Here is a 12772-nt window from a genome sequence, read left to right on the forward strand (position 1 = left end):
ATAGTAGCTGGAATATTCATTGTAATGAAAACCAAACTTCTAGACAGACGAAACTAAGTATTGAACATATTTAGATGAAGAGCCGGGGTTTAACGAAAAAATTCTCTAAAACCATGAATTTCAGCAGCAAATTACCCCGGTCACTGTTCTTGAGAGATTTAAGACAACCCTGATTGTCTGTGTTCATCCCTGCGATACGCTGATGATGCCTCCAGGTTGAACCCCGCCTCTCGCCTAGAGTCAGCTGGGCTTGGCTCCAACTAGTCACCGTCATCCCTTCAGAGATAAACTGCCAAGTGGCTAAAAAGAAAAAAGAGTAATGAAATTAGTTTATTATTACTTATTCAGTAAGAAAATAATTAAATCTCAAATTGACAAAGTGTGACCATGCCAAGCTGCTCTTTTACCTGTGCAACGTCCCATTTCAATAAAGATCCCAAAACAACAAAAGCTTGTGGGGGGGGGAGGTTCCTCTCCTGCAGAATGCAGCGGGTAGAGTGGAATGACTGAGCAGTTCAGTTATTTACTGTGCGCTGTTAATGTGCTGTACATGGCATTACTGTGAGATCAGTAACTCACATTCTTCAGGAATCCCTACAGACCTCTTCTTCTCACATCTGGACTGTGGGATCTTAAAGAACCTTTCCTTTTATAGCTGTTTGCTTGCCCTGTTTCTATTCTTGGCGATCGTGATTTGTGAAACAGAATATAGGTACAGAAAAGTGTGAGAATCATGACCAAAGAAGAATGCCTTTTGGATGAGGCACTGTTTGCTATCATCAGCAGAGAAACTCAGAAAGCACAGGGACTGATAATCGCTACACACACACTTCTTGACTCAGCTTGTGTGGCAGCTGATCCCACTTGTTAAATATAATCCTTGTTTATTTAAACGAATTAAATGTGGTTTTTTAAGTGCTGGCAATGAGGAGAAAATGATGCCTCATTAGTCTTTACTGATGACTCATAAATTCCTGTCATGTGTTAGACGTCCGCAACAATGAAAACACAGCTCATGTGTTTACAGCTGGCGTCCTGCTCTTTTTCTGCTCTTTTCAAGTGAACAGTGCAATAATAAAAATAACATTTTACTAGAAGAGCGCTGCAGTAAAAAAAACAATTATAACTTGAAGCACTTAATAAATCATTTGGTTTTGAACATCATGTGCATCAGGTGTATACATACCTGCTGGTGCTGGTGGAGGAGCTGGAGCTGGTGTAGGAGCCGGTGCAGGACCTGGATTTGGACCAGGTGGAACTGGAACAGGATACGGAGGAGCCGGGACTGGATTTCAGCCTGGTGGAGGAGCCGGGACTGGATTTCAGCCTGGTGCAGGAGCCGGGACTGGATTTCAGCCTGGTGGAGGAGCCGGACCCGGAGGAGCTGGTGCAGGTATCTGGGGTTTGGTCCAGGAGTTGGTGGAGGTGGATGCGTTAAGGAGTAACATCTTCAACTGTTTGCTAGAATCACTGCAAGTAACTCACAGGAATCAGCTTTCAGATGCATTTGTGGTGATCAACTTAATACTTTAAAAACATTTAAGATTATTAAGAAGTTTTGTATTAATGAAATCAGTTGTTGGAGGAATTGGTAGTGATTTGCTAGTGAGTCTCACAGATGAATTGTATATGAATCATATAAATTGCAATCAAAAGGAAACAAATCTGACTAAAAGTGTGTGTATGATGTGCTGCTGCTTATACTTTCTGTACCAAGGTGTACTCTGCATATTCTTCAGGGGGCTATGGTGGTCAAGGACAAGGCGGATTCAGACCTGGAGGAGTTGGACCTGGTGGAGTCGGTCCTGGGGGAGTCGGACCGGGCGGAGTCGGACAAGGAGGTTTCAGACCCGGCTCCTTTGGTCCAGGCAGTGGTGGTGTAGGAGTCGGCCCTGAAGGTGTTTGGGCCGGTAAGCAAAATACGGCTGGTTGACGTATTGATTGTTAATTCCACCTCTTGTAGCGCGACATTTTCCATTATGCTCTTGTTGATTAAATTGTCATGATTACTTTCTTCTTACAGGTGGAAAGCCTCCAAAAACAGGTAAGACAGTTTTATTAGTGCACTGATTTAAGATTGTGTTTCGTAGAACCCTCAAGAAAAACAATATTAATTAGTGTGGAGTCTTTAATTAGGTCAAAAAGGCTTCTTAGACAGAAAGTTCAAATGTAATGAACTTGAACATGGAAAATGTTCTGCTGTTTGGATGAGGTATAGAAGAGATTCATCAAGATGGTTATAAACTCTTAAAACACTGCTAATGTATATCAGATTTACTTATTTTGGGATCATACTTGTGTGTCGAAGGTGGCTACGGTGGTCGTGGAGGAACAACCGGAGGGCTTGGAGCAGGACAGGGAGCTGGGGGCTACGGACCTGGAGCTGGAGGAGTTGGTCCAGGTGGCTTCCAACCAGGCCGGACTGGTACAGGTATGTAGACGATAAAGATGTCCCATTAACGAGCTGAGAGGAGGAACAATAATTCAGTAATTAAATTGAGTTAACTGAAAGCACGTTGGTTTACTCCTCAAAAAAAGGCAAAGCATGAAATAATGTTTTTTTTAAGATTAATTCGTCAAATATTTGATAAAAGTATACGTCTTATATATCTTTATCTTCTGCAATAATAATCGTATCAGTGTCATTGAGAGAAACAGATTGTTTAAGTTCAGCCAGAACTTTGTTTGGACATAAATTAATAATATTTAAGCTGAATCAGGTCATAAACTACTTCATGCACACATGGATCAGTGGTCAACAGCCTCTGTACTGTAAATATTGTTCCTCTGGAAAATTCAGGGCAGCAGGATAAGGATTGCATACATGCACCGCTATTTCCTTTCCTCATCGCCTCAGAGCCACCCACCCTCATGCGCACACACACGCTCACATGCAGTGATAACGACTCATGTCTTAGGCGTGGCAGGTCCCAGATAAAGGACGGAAGTCATCACGTCAGTCAGAAAGACTGATTTGCTTTGGAATTTCAGGCCTCTCTGTTTTTCATCCCCCCCAAACATGTGAGTTGCCTACGCAGGATGAGGAATGTTGGTGATAATATCCAAACGATTTTTAAGAGGTTAAACCTCGGCTTTGTGGAACCTTTTGAATTCCTCCCATTATGTCGGTGTATGAAAGGGGTCAGGGTCAGCACAGAAAACAAGACTCGTACTATATGTCACACTTTCCAGTTTACCAAACGTCTGGCCGACTCAGCACACACATCTACGCTATACAATGATGCCCACAAAGTGTGTTTGTGTTGTCCTGCTCCACCCGAGAAGAATAACACACAAACATCCTGGTTCACCTGAACAAGCAATGTGAGACATGCAATTACAAACACTGTGCTGTTATAACACACAAAGTCAAGACAAATTGTGCACAAACTATTCCATGAATGCAGGGACCTGAAGAAAAGAGAAACTAAGTCGGTGTATTGTTAAGAGGTTTTGAAGTCAAACGTGAAAACTTCAAACCATATTTCAAAACTTTTCAAAGTAAATCCTTGTGAGGTTTCATGTACGTATCACATTACAAAAGGGTGGAGTCGCACAGAGACACGCTGAATTCATTAATGCATGATGTAGTGGATTGTAACCTAACTAGAGAAAGTATAGAAAGCACTAAGTAGTGTTTCTCTTTTATCTGCTCATTAGGACTCGGAGGCCTCGGGGCAGGAGGCTTGGGGGGGGCTAACCTAGGAGCAGGAGGCCTCGGGGCTGGAACAGGCTACGGACCTGGAGGTCAGTGGTTTTCATTTGCCTACAACTTCTTCGTCTTCACATGAGACACAATGACAGCTTTAAAAGTATAGGTTTGTCTTCTTACATGCAACAAGTGGATGAACAATTGAATGCATTAATAATAGCGGTTCAAGTGCACGTGTCTTAAGTTGTAACTAAGAATATCTGTACATTCAATTTATTCATCAATTTAGTCAGAGCACTTGGGATCAGACTGAAGATGGGCAACTCCAGTCACTTTGTACATAAATGAAGACAAAATATCCTAGTGACAGGGTAACCACTATTAAACATGCTCAACCAAGACACCAAGTGTCAGTGTCACAAGTCAGTCTCAGTGGTCAATCATGACGTTTCACCCCAAAGTCTTTTTCTTAAGCCACCTTACATTTACAAAGATCTTACCTCGAAGGACGTATTGTATGTGTAATAATCAAAGCTCTGTCATGTCCCAGGTGGCTTAGGAGGCTATGGAGGTGGTTATGGACCAGGTGGTGTTGGTCAATATCCAGGTCCTGGTGGAACTGGTCCCAAACCTCCTAAAACAAGTAACTATAAACTGCTGTTTATATATTTACATTACATAGTTTCAATGCTGAGAATATGACATTTTTTATTTGCTGACCTTAGGTGGAGCTGGAACATCACTCGGTGGAACAGGTTATGGCCCTGGTGGTGCCGGAGTTGGGCCTGGTGGAGCAGGATATGGGCCTGGCGGTGCTGGAGTTGGGCCTGGGGGAGCAGGATATGGGCCTGGCGGTGCAGGAGGTGGCCTGTGCGAGCGGATATGGACAGCAATTCGGTGCAGGAGTTGGGCCTGGGGGAGCAGGATATGGGCCTGGCGGTGCTGGAGTTGGGCCTGGGGGAGCAGGATATGGGCCTGGCGGTGCTGGAGTTGGGCCTGGGGGAGCAGGATATGGGCCTGGCGGTGCTGGAGTTGGGCCTGGGGGAGCAGGATATGGGCCTGGCGGTGCAGGAGTTGGGCCTGGGGAGCAGGATGGGCCTGGCGGTGCTGGAGCTGGGTCAGGGAGCAGGATATGGGCCAGGCGGTGCTGGAGTTGGGCCTGGGGAGCAGGATATGGGCCGCCGTGCTGGAGTTGGGCCTGGGGAGCAGGATATGGGCCAGGCGGTGCTGGAGTTGGGCCTGGGGGAGCAGGATATGGGCCTGGCGGTGCAGGAGTTGGGCCTGGGGAGCAGGATATGGGCCTGGCGGTGCTGGAGTTGGGCCTGGGGAGCAGGATATGGGCCTGGCGGTGCTGGAGTTGGGCGGTGCAGGATATGGGCCTGGGGGAGCAGGATATGGGCCTGGCGGTGCTGGAGTTGGGCCTGGCGGAGCTGGAGTTGGGCCTGGCGGTGCAGGGGTTGGGCAAGGTGGAGGTAGATAAAATGATTCACAGTAAACTTATATTCACATTATACATTACATTCTACTGTTTATGATAAAAACAAATACAGTGTGTATTCTATAATACAGAAAAAGACAATGTTGTATTTCTATAGAAAAACTTGTTTTGACCATTAATCACATTCTTTTAGTAAAGTGATTGTTTCTTTCATTCCTGTTTCAGTTCCATTCCTTCCGCAGACTGGTACCACTGGGGGAGGCCCTGGAGGGAAGAGCGGTGGTAAAGCATCAAAACAAGTTCCAGGTAAACTCCGGAATACGACACCTCCTCTGTTAAGTTCAGTTCATAATGTATCATCAAACCAAAACACTGGATTTTTGGGACAATACTCTAAATTTTGCTCACAGGAATAGGAGTGCCTGGGCTCTATCAAGGAGGATTCGTACCAGGCCAAGGTATGTTGTAACACAGGAAACATAAAAAATACATAAACATAGAATAATACAAAACACATTGTGATGAATTCTGTCTTTTCATTGCCCATCACTAGGTTTTGGAGGCCGCGGTGTTCTCCCTGGAGTGGCCACAGGATCTGGACTTGGGCCTCAGACTGGTGTGTTAATACTTTTTTACGTCAGTAATGTTGGAGTGGAACTTCTTGACAAGGCGACTGGCCTAAAAATAAGAATCACTGCTTTATTCCTTGCAGGGGCAGGAGTACTCGGCCAGGGTGGTGCTGGACCAGGAGGAGCAGGCAGTCAGTGTCTAAAGCCCTAAATAAACTGTGTTATAATACAGATTTTGAATTAACATTTTAGATTTTTAATCTAAATATAATAGAAAATAATTAATACCAATAAATGTTATCCAAGGCTTTTATTTTGGTATTTTACAGGATGAGTATCTCTGTGTGTTTCTTACCTTAGATGGTCGTGGACAACAACTGCCAGGGGTTTTTCGTGGTTACCCTCTCATATCACCGAAATCAGGTACACAGGAACCAGCAGTGTAGTAACCTTCGCAGCTGTCAGTAGAGTTACATGAAGTCAATGATAAATGTAAAGGAACAAATATGCTCATTGTCTTTTGAATTATTTATTCTCTCAACTACAGGAGCAGGCAAATCAAAGAATCCAGCCAAAGCTGCAGCTAAATACGGTAAAGACACATTAGTGTGGGCGTCACCCTTAAGTTAAACAGCTGTTACGTGATCATTTAATGTGTTAAATAACTGGCATGATGCATTAGTGTTAATTAGTAAATTTATTAAAAATGTTTTAGTTCACCTGTTTATTTTCTGAACCAGGAGGAGCTGGAGCTGGAGGAGGTGCACTTGGTCAAGGAGGCGCTTTAGGGGTTGGAGCTGGAAGACTTCCTGGAGGAGGAGCAGGGGTCACACCTGGATCAGGAGGAGGAGTCGGGACAGGAGGTGGACCGGGAGCTGTACCTGGGTTTGGAACAGGAGGCGGGCCTGGTTTGGGTAAATCTGATGCACCCAATAAATATACATACGTAATATATATATATGATATATATTAAAGCATTGTTTTGTGCCACAGGTTACGGCCCTGGCTCAGCTAAAGCACGCAAATATGGTGAGACATACTTGCACAAACACGCAAAATAGCATGATGAATATACATTTTATCGTATTGCTGAGACACACACATGACTCAATCTCTCCAGGTCAGTTTGGCCTTGGAGGAGGAGGACCAGGTGGAGGAGTTGGAGTTGGCCTTGGCACAGGACTGGGACCTGGCTCAGGCATCGGGACAGGTGGAGCAGGTGGGGGCTATGGTTTCGGTCCAGGCGGCGCAGGCACTGGTGCAGCTGGAGGCCTTGGAGGTAGAGGACCAGGAGGAGGAGTTGGCCCCGGCACAGGAGTAGGACCTGGCTCTGGGGTCGGTTTTGGTCCAGGTGGGGCCGGCGTGGGGTCAGGTGGCCTTGGTCCTGGTGGTGCTGGCACTGGACCTGGAGGAGCTGGTTATGGGCCCGGTAGAACTGGGTTTGGACCAGGTGGTGCTGGAGCTGGATTAGGAGGAGCCGGAACAGGACCTGGAGGTAACAGCTGATTTGAATCACAGAAATTGAGCACAATATTAAAAGTGGAAACTGTATTATAATATCAAATGCAAACATATTGTAACTATACTTCTATTTCAGGGTATGATGCCAGTGCCAAAGCTCGTAAATATGGTAAGAACGGTTATATAATTGAAAATTGGTATCAAACCGTTTTCTTGTTGTAAAACTGTATTTAAAAAAGAATTTAAATAAATTACGACAATTCTTCTCCTTGAAGGAATGTTAAGTGGAGCACTGGGAGGAACAGGAGCTGGTGGAGTCAGGCCTGGTGGTGCTGGCACCGGTTACGGACCAGGTGGAGTCGGACCTGGTGGTGCTGGCACCGGTTACGGACCAGGTGGAGTCGGACCTGGTGGTGCTGGCACTGGTTATGGACCAGGTGGAGTCGGACCCGGTGGTGCAGGTACCGGTTATGGACCAGGTGGAGTCGGACAAGGTGGAATCGGGCCTGGTGGTGCAGGTACTGGTTATGGACCAGGTGGAGTCAGACCTGGCGGTGCAGGTACCGGTTATGGACCAGGTGGAATCGGACCTGGTGGTGCTGGTACTGGTTACGGACCAGGTGGTGCTGGCACCGGTTATGGACAAGGTGGAGTCGGACCTGGCGGTGTAGGAACTGGCTACGGACCAGGTGGTGCTGGCACTGGTTATGGACCTGGGGTCGGAGTTGGACCCGGTGGTGCAGGTACCGGTTATGGACAAGGTGGAGTTGGAGCAGGTGGAGTCGGACCTGGTGGTGCTGGTACTGGTTACGGACCAGGTGGTGCAGGTACCGGTTATGGACCAGGTGGAGTCGGACCTGGTGGTGCTGGCACCGGCTATGGACCAGGTGGTGCTGGCACCGGCTATGGACCAGGTGGAGTCGGACCTGGGGGTGCAGGTACCGGCTATGGACCAGGTGGAGTCGGACCTGGTGGTGCAGGTACCGGATATGGACCTGGCGGTGCTGGCTATGGACCTGGAGGTAGGATGAAGGTTTAAGATGAAAGTTAAGGACATGCAGACAAATGTCAAAAATTCAAATACATCCACTGGTTAGTAAATTCTTAACGACTTAATGTGTCTGTACTTTGCAGGTTATGCTGGTGCTAAAGCCCGGAAATATGGTAATAACTTAATTTACAAATGTATCTGTTTGTCATCAACAAAAAGATCAATAAATACATGTAAAAACCAATCGTGCTTATATATAAAAACAAAAGCTCTCAGATTAGTTTACAGTTTCTAATAAACTGCTGCAGGTCTGCCAGGAGGTGGTGGAGGACTTGGAGTTGGGCCTGGTTCTGGGCTCGGAGTAAGAGGAGGGGTCCCAGGAAGAGGTGTTGGAGTATCAACTGGTGGTGGACCAGGAGCAGGACAGGGAACTGGTGGGATACCTGGTTCGGGTGTTGGAACGGGAGGTGGACCAGGTGGCTTTGGACCAGGCAGCGCTGGAGGTACAAAACAGAAGAACGTCTTCATTAGTTCCTGAACCTTTTCATAACTTTAATTCATGTGGTTTGTTGATGTAGATATATTAGTGGAGTTTTACCACCAGCAAACTGCAGCTACAACAGCCTTGTCAGAGATACTGGACTGAATAAACAGTACTTGATCTGTGCACATGAAAAATAAATACTGAACCCAAACTGTGTGCACTTCTTTTCATGTTGTTTCTCTCATAGGATATCCTGGGGGAGCCAAGTCTCTCAAATACGGTGCGACTTATACATTACACAGTATCTTTGGGATAAACATCATGTCAATAATGTTTATGAGAAAACGTGCAGTTTACAATTAGTATTAACAAATAAAGGGCTCAAAAGTGATATCAATATAATCAATTAGGTTAAAGCAATAATTTGATGTTCATTATAAGATGGGTCTTTATAATAAGACAATTCTGAGGGAGTTAAATTGTCAAGTAAGTTTCAACCTCTTCATGACTGAAAATATACTTTCATGCAAAACAAACCAAACTTGTCAGAGTAGGTATATTTCTTGAACAGCTAACATTTTAAGACTCATTATATTCTACGTCTTTATTAAAGCTACGTCTATCACCCATTTGCTCCACCGCAGGGCTTCCTGGTGGTGGCGGAGCTCCAGGATCTGGTGTGAATGTGAGATTTGGTGTCCCAGCAGCAGGGGGCTTCGGCCCTGGGACCGGAGGAGCACTAGGGACAGGCAGGACAGGATATGGACCTGGTGGATATGGACCTGTGCCTGGTGCTGGTTATGGACCAGGAGGAGGCTATGGTGCAGGATATGGAACAGGTTTGGGGGCAATTTAAATCCATGATAGATTATTCCAAATCCAAACTTGCTGGAATCCTGTAATTAAATGATTGAAATGATTTATGTTATTTACAGGCTATGGACCTGGATCAAAAGCTGCTAAATACGGTATAAAAATAAAAAAAAACTTTTGCCAATTAAAAACATGATGATGTAGGTTTCATCCAAATTCCAGTAACACATCTTTTTTAATAATAAACTGGTGTAGGACAAGTTGGAACTGGTGGTGGAGTACTTGGAGGTGGAGTAGGACGAGATGGTGAGTTTCAAAATGAGAACAAGGACGCAGATTGTTTTCTTCTTTGTTCTGTTTGCTAGTTAAATCTTTCAATGAAACACTTTCTGAATCCCTATTGATGGATTTTCTATTTCTCCATTTGTTATTTTCTGTAGTTGTACAGAGGTTGTAGTTGGTTTTCTCTGTGAAATGAACAGTTCTTTCACTGACCTCTGTTGGTGGTTATTCAGAACTGCAGGCGCCTTGCATTACATGCTATGATTACACGTGGCCCGTAAATAAACAAATACTAAGGTTATATAAATACTAACAGGAATGCAACATAAAAGTATAGCTATAGAAGATATAGGAATATATCAGAAATATGGGATGTTATTATTGTTGTTATTTGTAACAGTAGTTTGAGACTTCATCATGTGAGCAAAAAGGTAGAAAGATAGAAGTGGTTTCAAAGTTAACATCTTACATCCCATCATTATACTGAGGCCTAGTGAAATACTACAAGTCACATTAATGTGGTTGAACTGAGAGATGTTCACACGCACCTCTTTTTGATTTCACAAGATTATCTCATTCATAAACTTTAGGACAACCTGGTGGAGTTGCACTGGGGACAGGAGCTGGTGCTGGCACTGGTATTGGAACTGGAACTGGTACTGGCACTGGTACTACTACTACTGGAACTGGTGCTGGAACTGGTGCTGGAACTGGAACTGGAACTGGTGCTGGAACTGGAACTGATACTGGCACTGGTACTACTACTACTGGAACTGGTGCTGGAACTGGAACTGGTACTGGCACTGGCACTGGTACTACTACTGGAACTGGTACAGGAGGAGCAGGAACAGGGACCGGCACTGGTGGTTCAGTGAATGGCACCAGCACTGGCAGCGGTGCATGGACAACAGCTGGACCCAGTGGTGCGCATCTGTTTTGAGGATTTAGAATACGGATTTAGTAAATTTTGTAAAATGATTTGGTCAATTATTCATCACTAATAAGATTATCTATGTGATTATCTGTTGGGATCAGGAGGAGGACTTGGAGAAGCAAGAGGAACAACAGCCCCAGCATCAGAAGGTATCTGTATAGTCACAAATTAACACAACAATACATTTACATTGTGTTTGCATGGTTTCCATTAGTTTTAATGTAAAATATGTGTAACAGGGATGGAAAAACATTGACATCTTTAGTTGGGATGTGTAATATTTCTGTCACACCTATTCATTTAGAATTTAATAATCATTTAATAATCCTTGTCAGCTTCCAATGTGATCATTATCCTATTCATTGATTTTACATATCAAGAATATATCAATAACCACACATACTACACCACTTTCAAATCTTGTACCAGGTGATGGTGGTGCTGGCAGTGTGATAGAAGGGTCTGGGAGTTCTGCAGGAGAAGGTGGGTTTATATTTACTGGGAAATTTGAGACATTAACCCTTAATTTGAAACCGTGCACAGATGATGTGCATAGATGACAATTAAAGTTCAGGTCCAAGGCTGAGACAGACTTCACTGCAAAACTTTCAAATATCATTAGCTGAAAAATATGAAACATTTGTATTTATTTACACATGCTTTTATATATTGCAATGTATATTTAGTGAAGTGTACAGGTGTGAAAAGTCTGCTTCACCAATATTGAAACAGGAGGTACTGGTGTAGCTGGCAGACCAGTGGGAGCAGGTGGTGATGGAGACGGCCTGAGTGGAACAGGAATCCCCATCATCGGAGCAAAACCAGGTACGTTTGTCATTACACATTTTAATGCAACATAAAGGTGCTAATTTATTTAGCTAATAATTAATTCAGTGTTTTGTAAATAGGGTTAGTGGTGGAATAAACTTCACTGTCTTAAGTCTCTATACTTGGACTTCATCTTTGTTGCATTCACACTTTTCTGCTTTTAAAATTAATGACTTTATTTATTTATCTTTATAAAACAGGACTCAATGGGACCGAAGTTCCAGGTCAGTGTTTATTTCATTGAGCTTTTATATGATTGTGTGTGAACAGTGTGTGTTCATCCAGTTCTGTCAGAGACTTTGGCGTCACTATTAAAACACAGATTAGGTTTTAGTCTCTCACTGTTTCACAGATTACACATAAATTTGGTGGAAAGCAAAGAAACAGTGGATCTTATTTTGGTGTGAACAGTGCCACCATGTGGCCATTTACTTTATGTCATCACTTATTATAATATAACTTATATCACTATTTGGGCTATTTTACATTTCTAGCAAACATTTTGAATTGGATCTTTTTAATATACTTGTATTGAAAGTATTTTGACTTTATGTTTACATCACCCTTACATAAGGTCTGGCAACATGTTTGCTTAGATTTTAAGAGAAATGTTTTTTTACATAGTGTTCTAAAAAACCTTAAATTTACTGATGCAGCCTTTATAATCGCAAGTAAAAATGAAAAAGCCATAATATCCACACTACTGCGAGAATTCAGATGAAATTTAGAGAAATACTCAACTCACATACTGCATGCAACGTCTAAAAGCAACACATTTACTTACCTTTATATCTGGAAAAACTTTTAATCTCATATCCTTCAGGTTCCACAGGAGCTGGTGAATTCACCTGTGCCTCTCACTTTTTCTGTCACATAAAAATATTAGGAATTCATTTCCTGACTCTTCTAAAGTCTCTCTGTATATTTTCTTTAGGTTCTGGTGATGTCTCAAGTGGGACTCTGCCTGGAGTCAAACCTCTCAAACCTCCAGGTGACAAAAATGAATTATCCAGATAAAATAATTTATCTGGATAACCTGTTAAATAAACCTATTCAAATATATGATAAATTCAGAACAGCAAAACTTCAGTCTTATACCACATGGGAGCTCTACTCACCTGGCGTCTTCTCTGTAAAGGTGGTTTGGATGTTAATAGTTACTGATTTTGTTCTTTCAGTTTTAATCCTCGTTAAAGTTTTGCTTTCCCTCTGTGTCCCGTCTGCAGGTGTCCCCAGAGGTGACACACCAGGTGAAGGAGACGGCGAGGGGGGTCCTGATGGGTTGAGAGAAGGTACAACAGGCACTGGCGGAGGAACAGG

The sequence above is a fragment of the Hippoglossus stenolepis genome, chromosome 15, assembly GCF_022539355.2.
Source record: "Hippoglossus stenolepis isolate QCI-W04-F060 chromosome 15, HSTE1.2, whole genome shotgun sequence".
NCBI lineage: Eukaryota > Metazoa > Chordata > Actinopteri > Pleuronectiformes > Pleuronectidae > Hippoglossus > Hippoglossus stenolepis.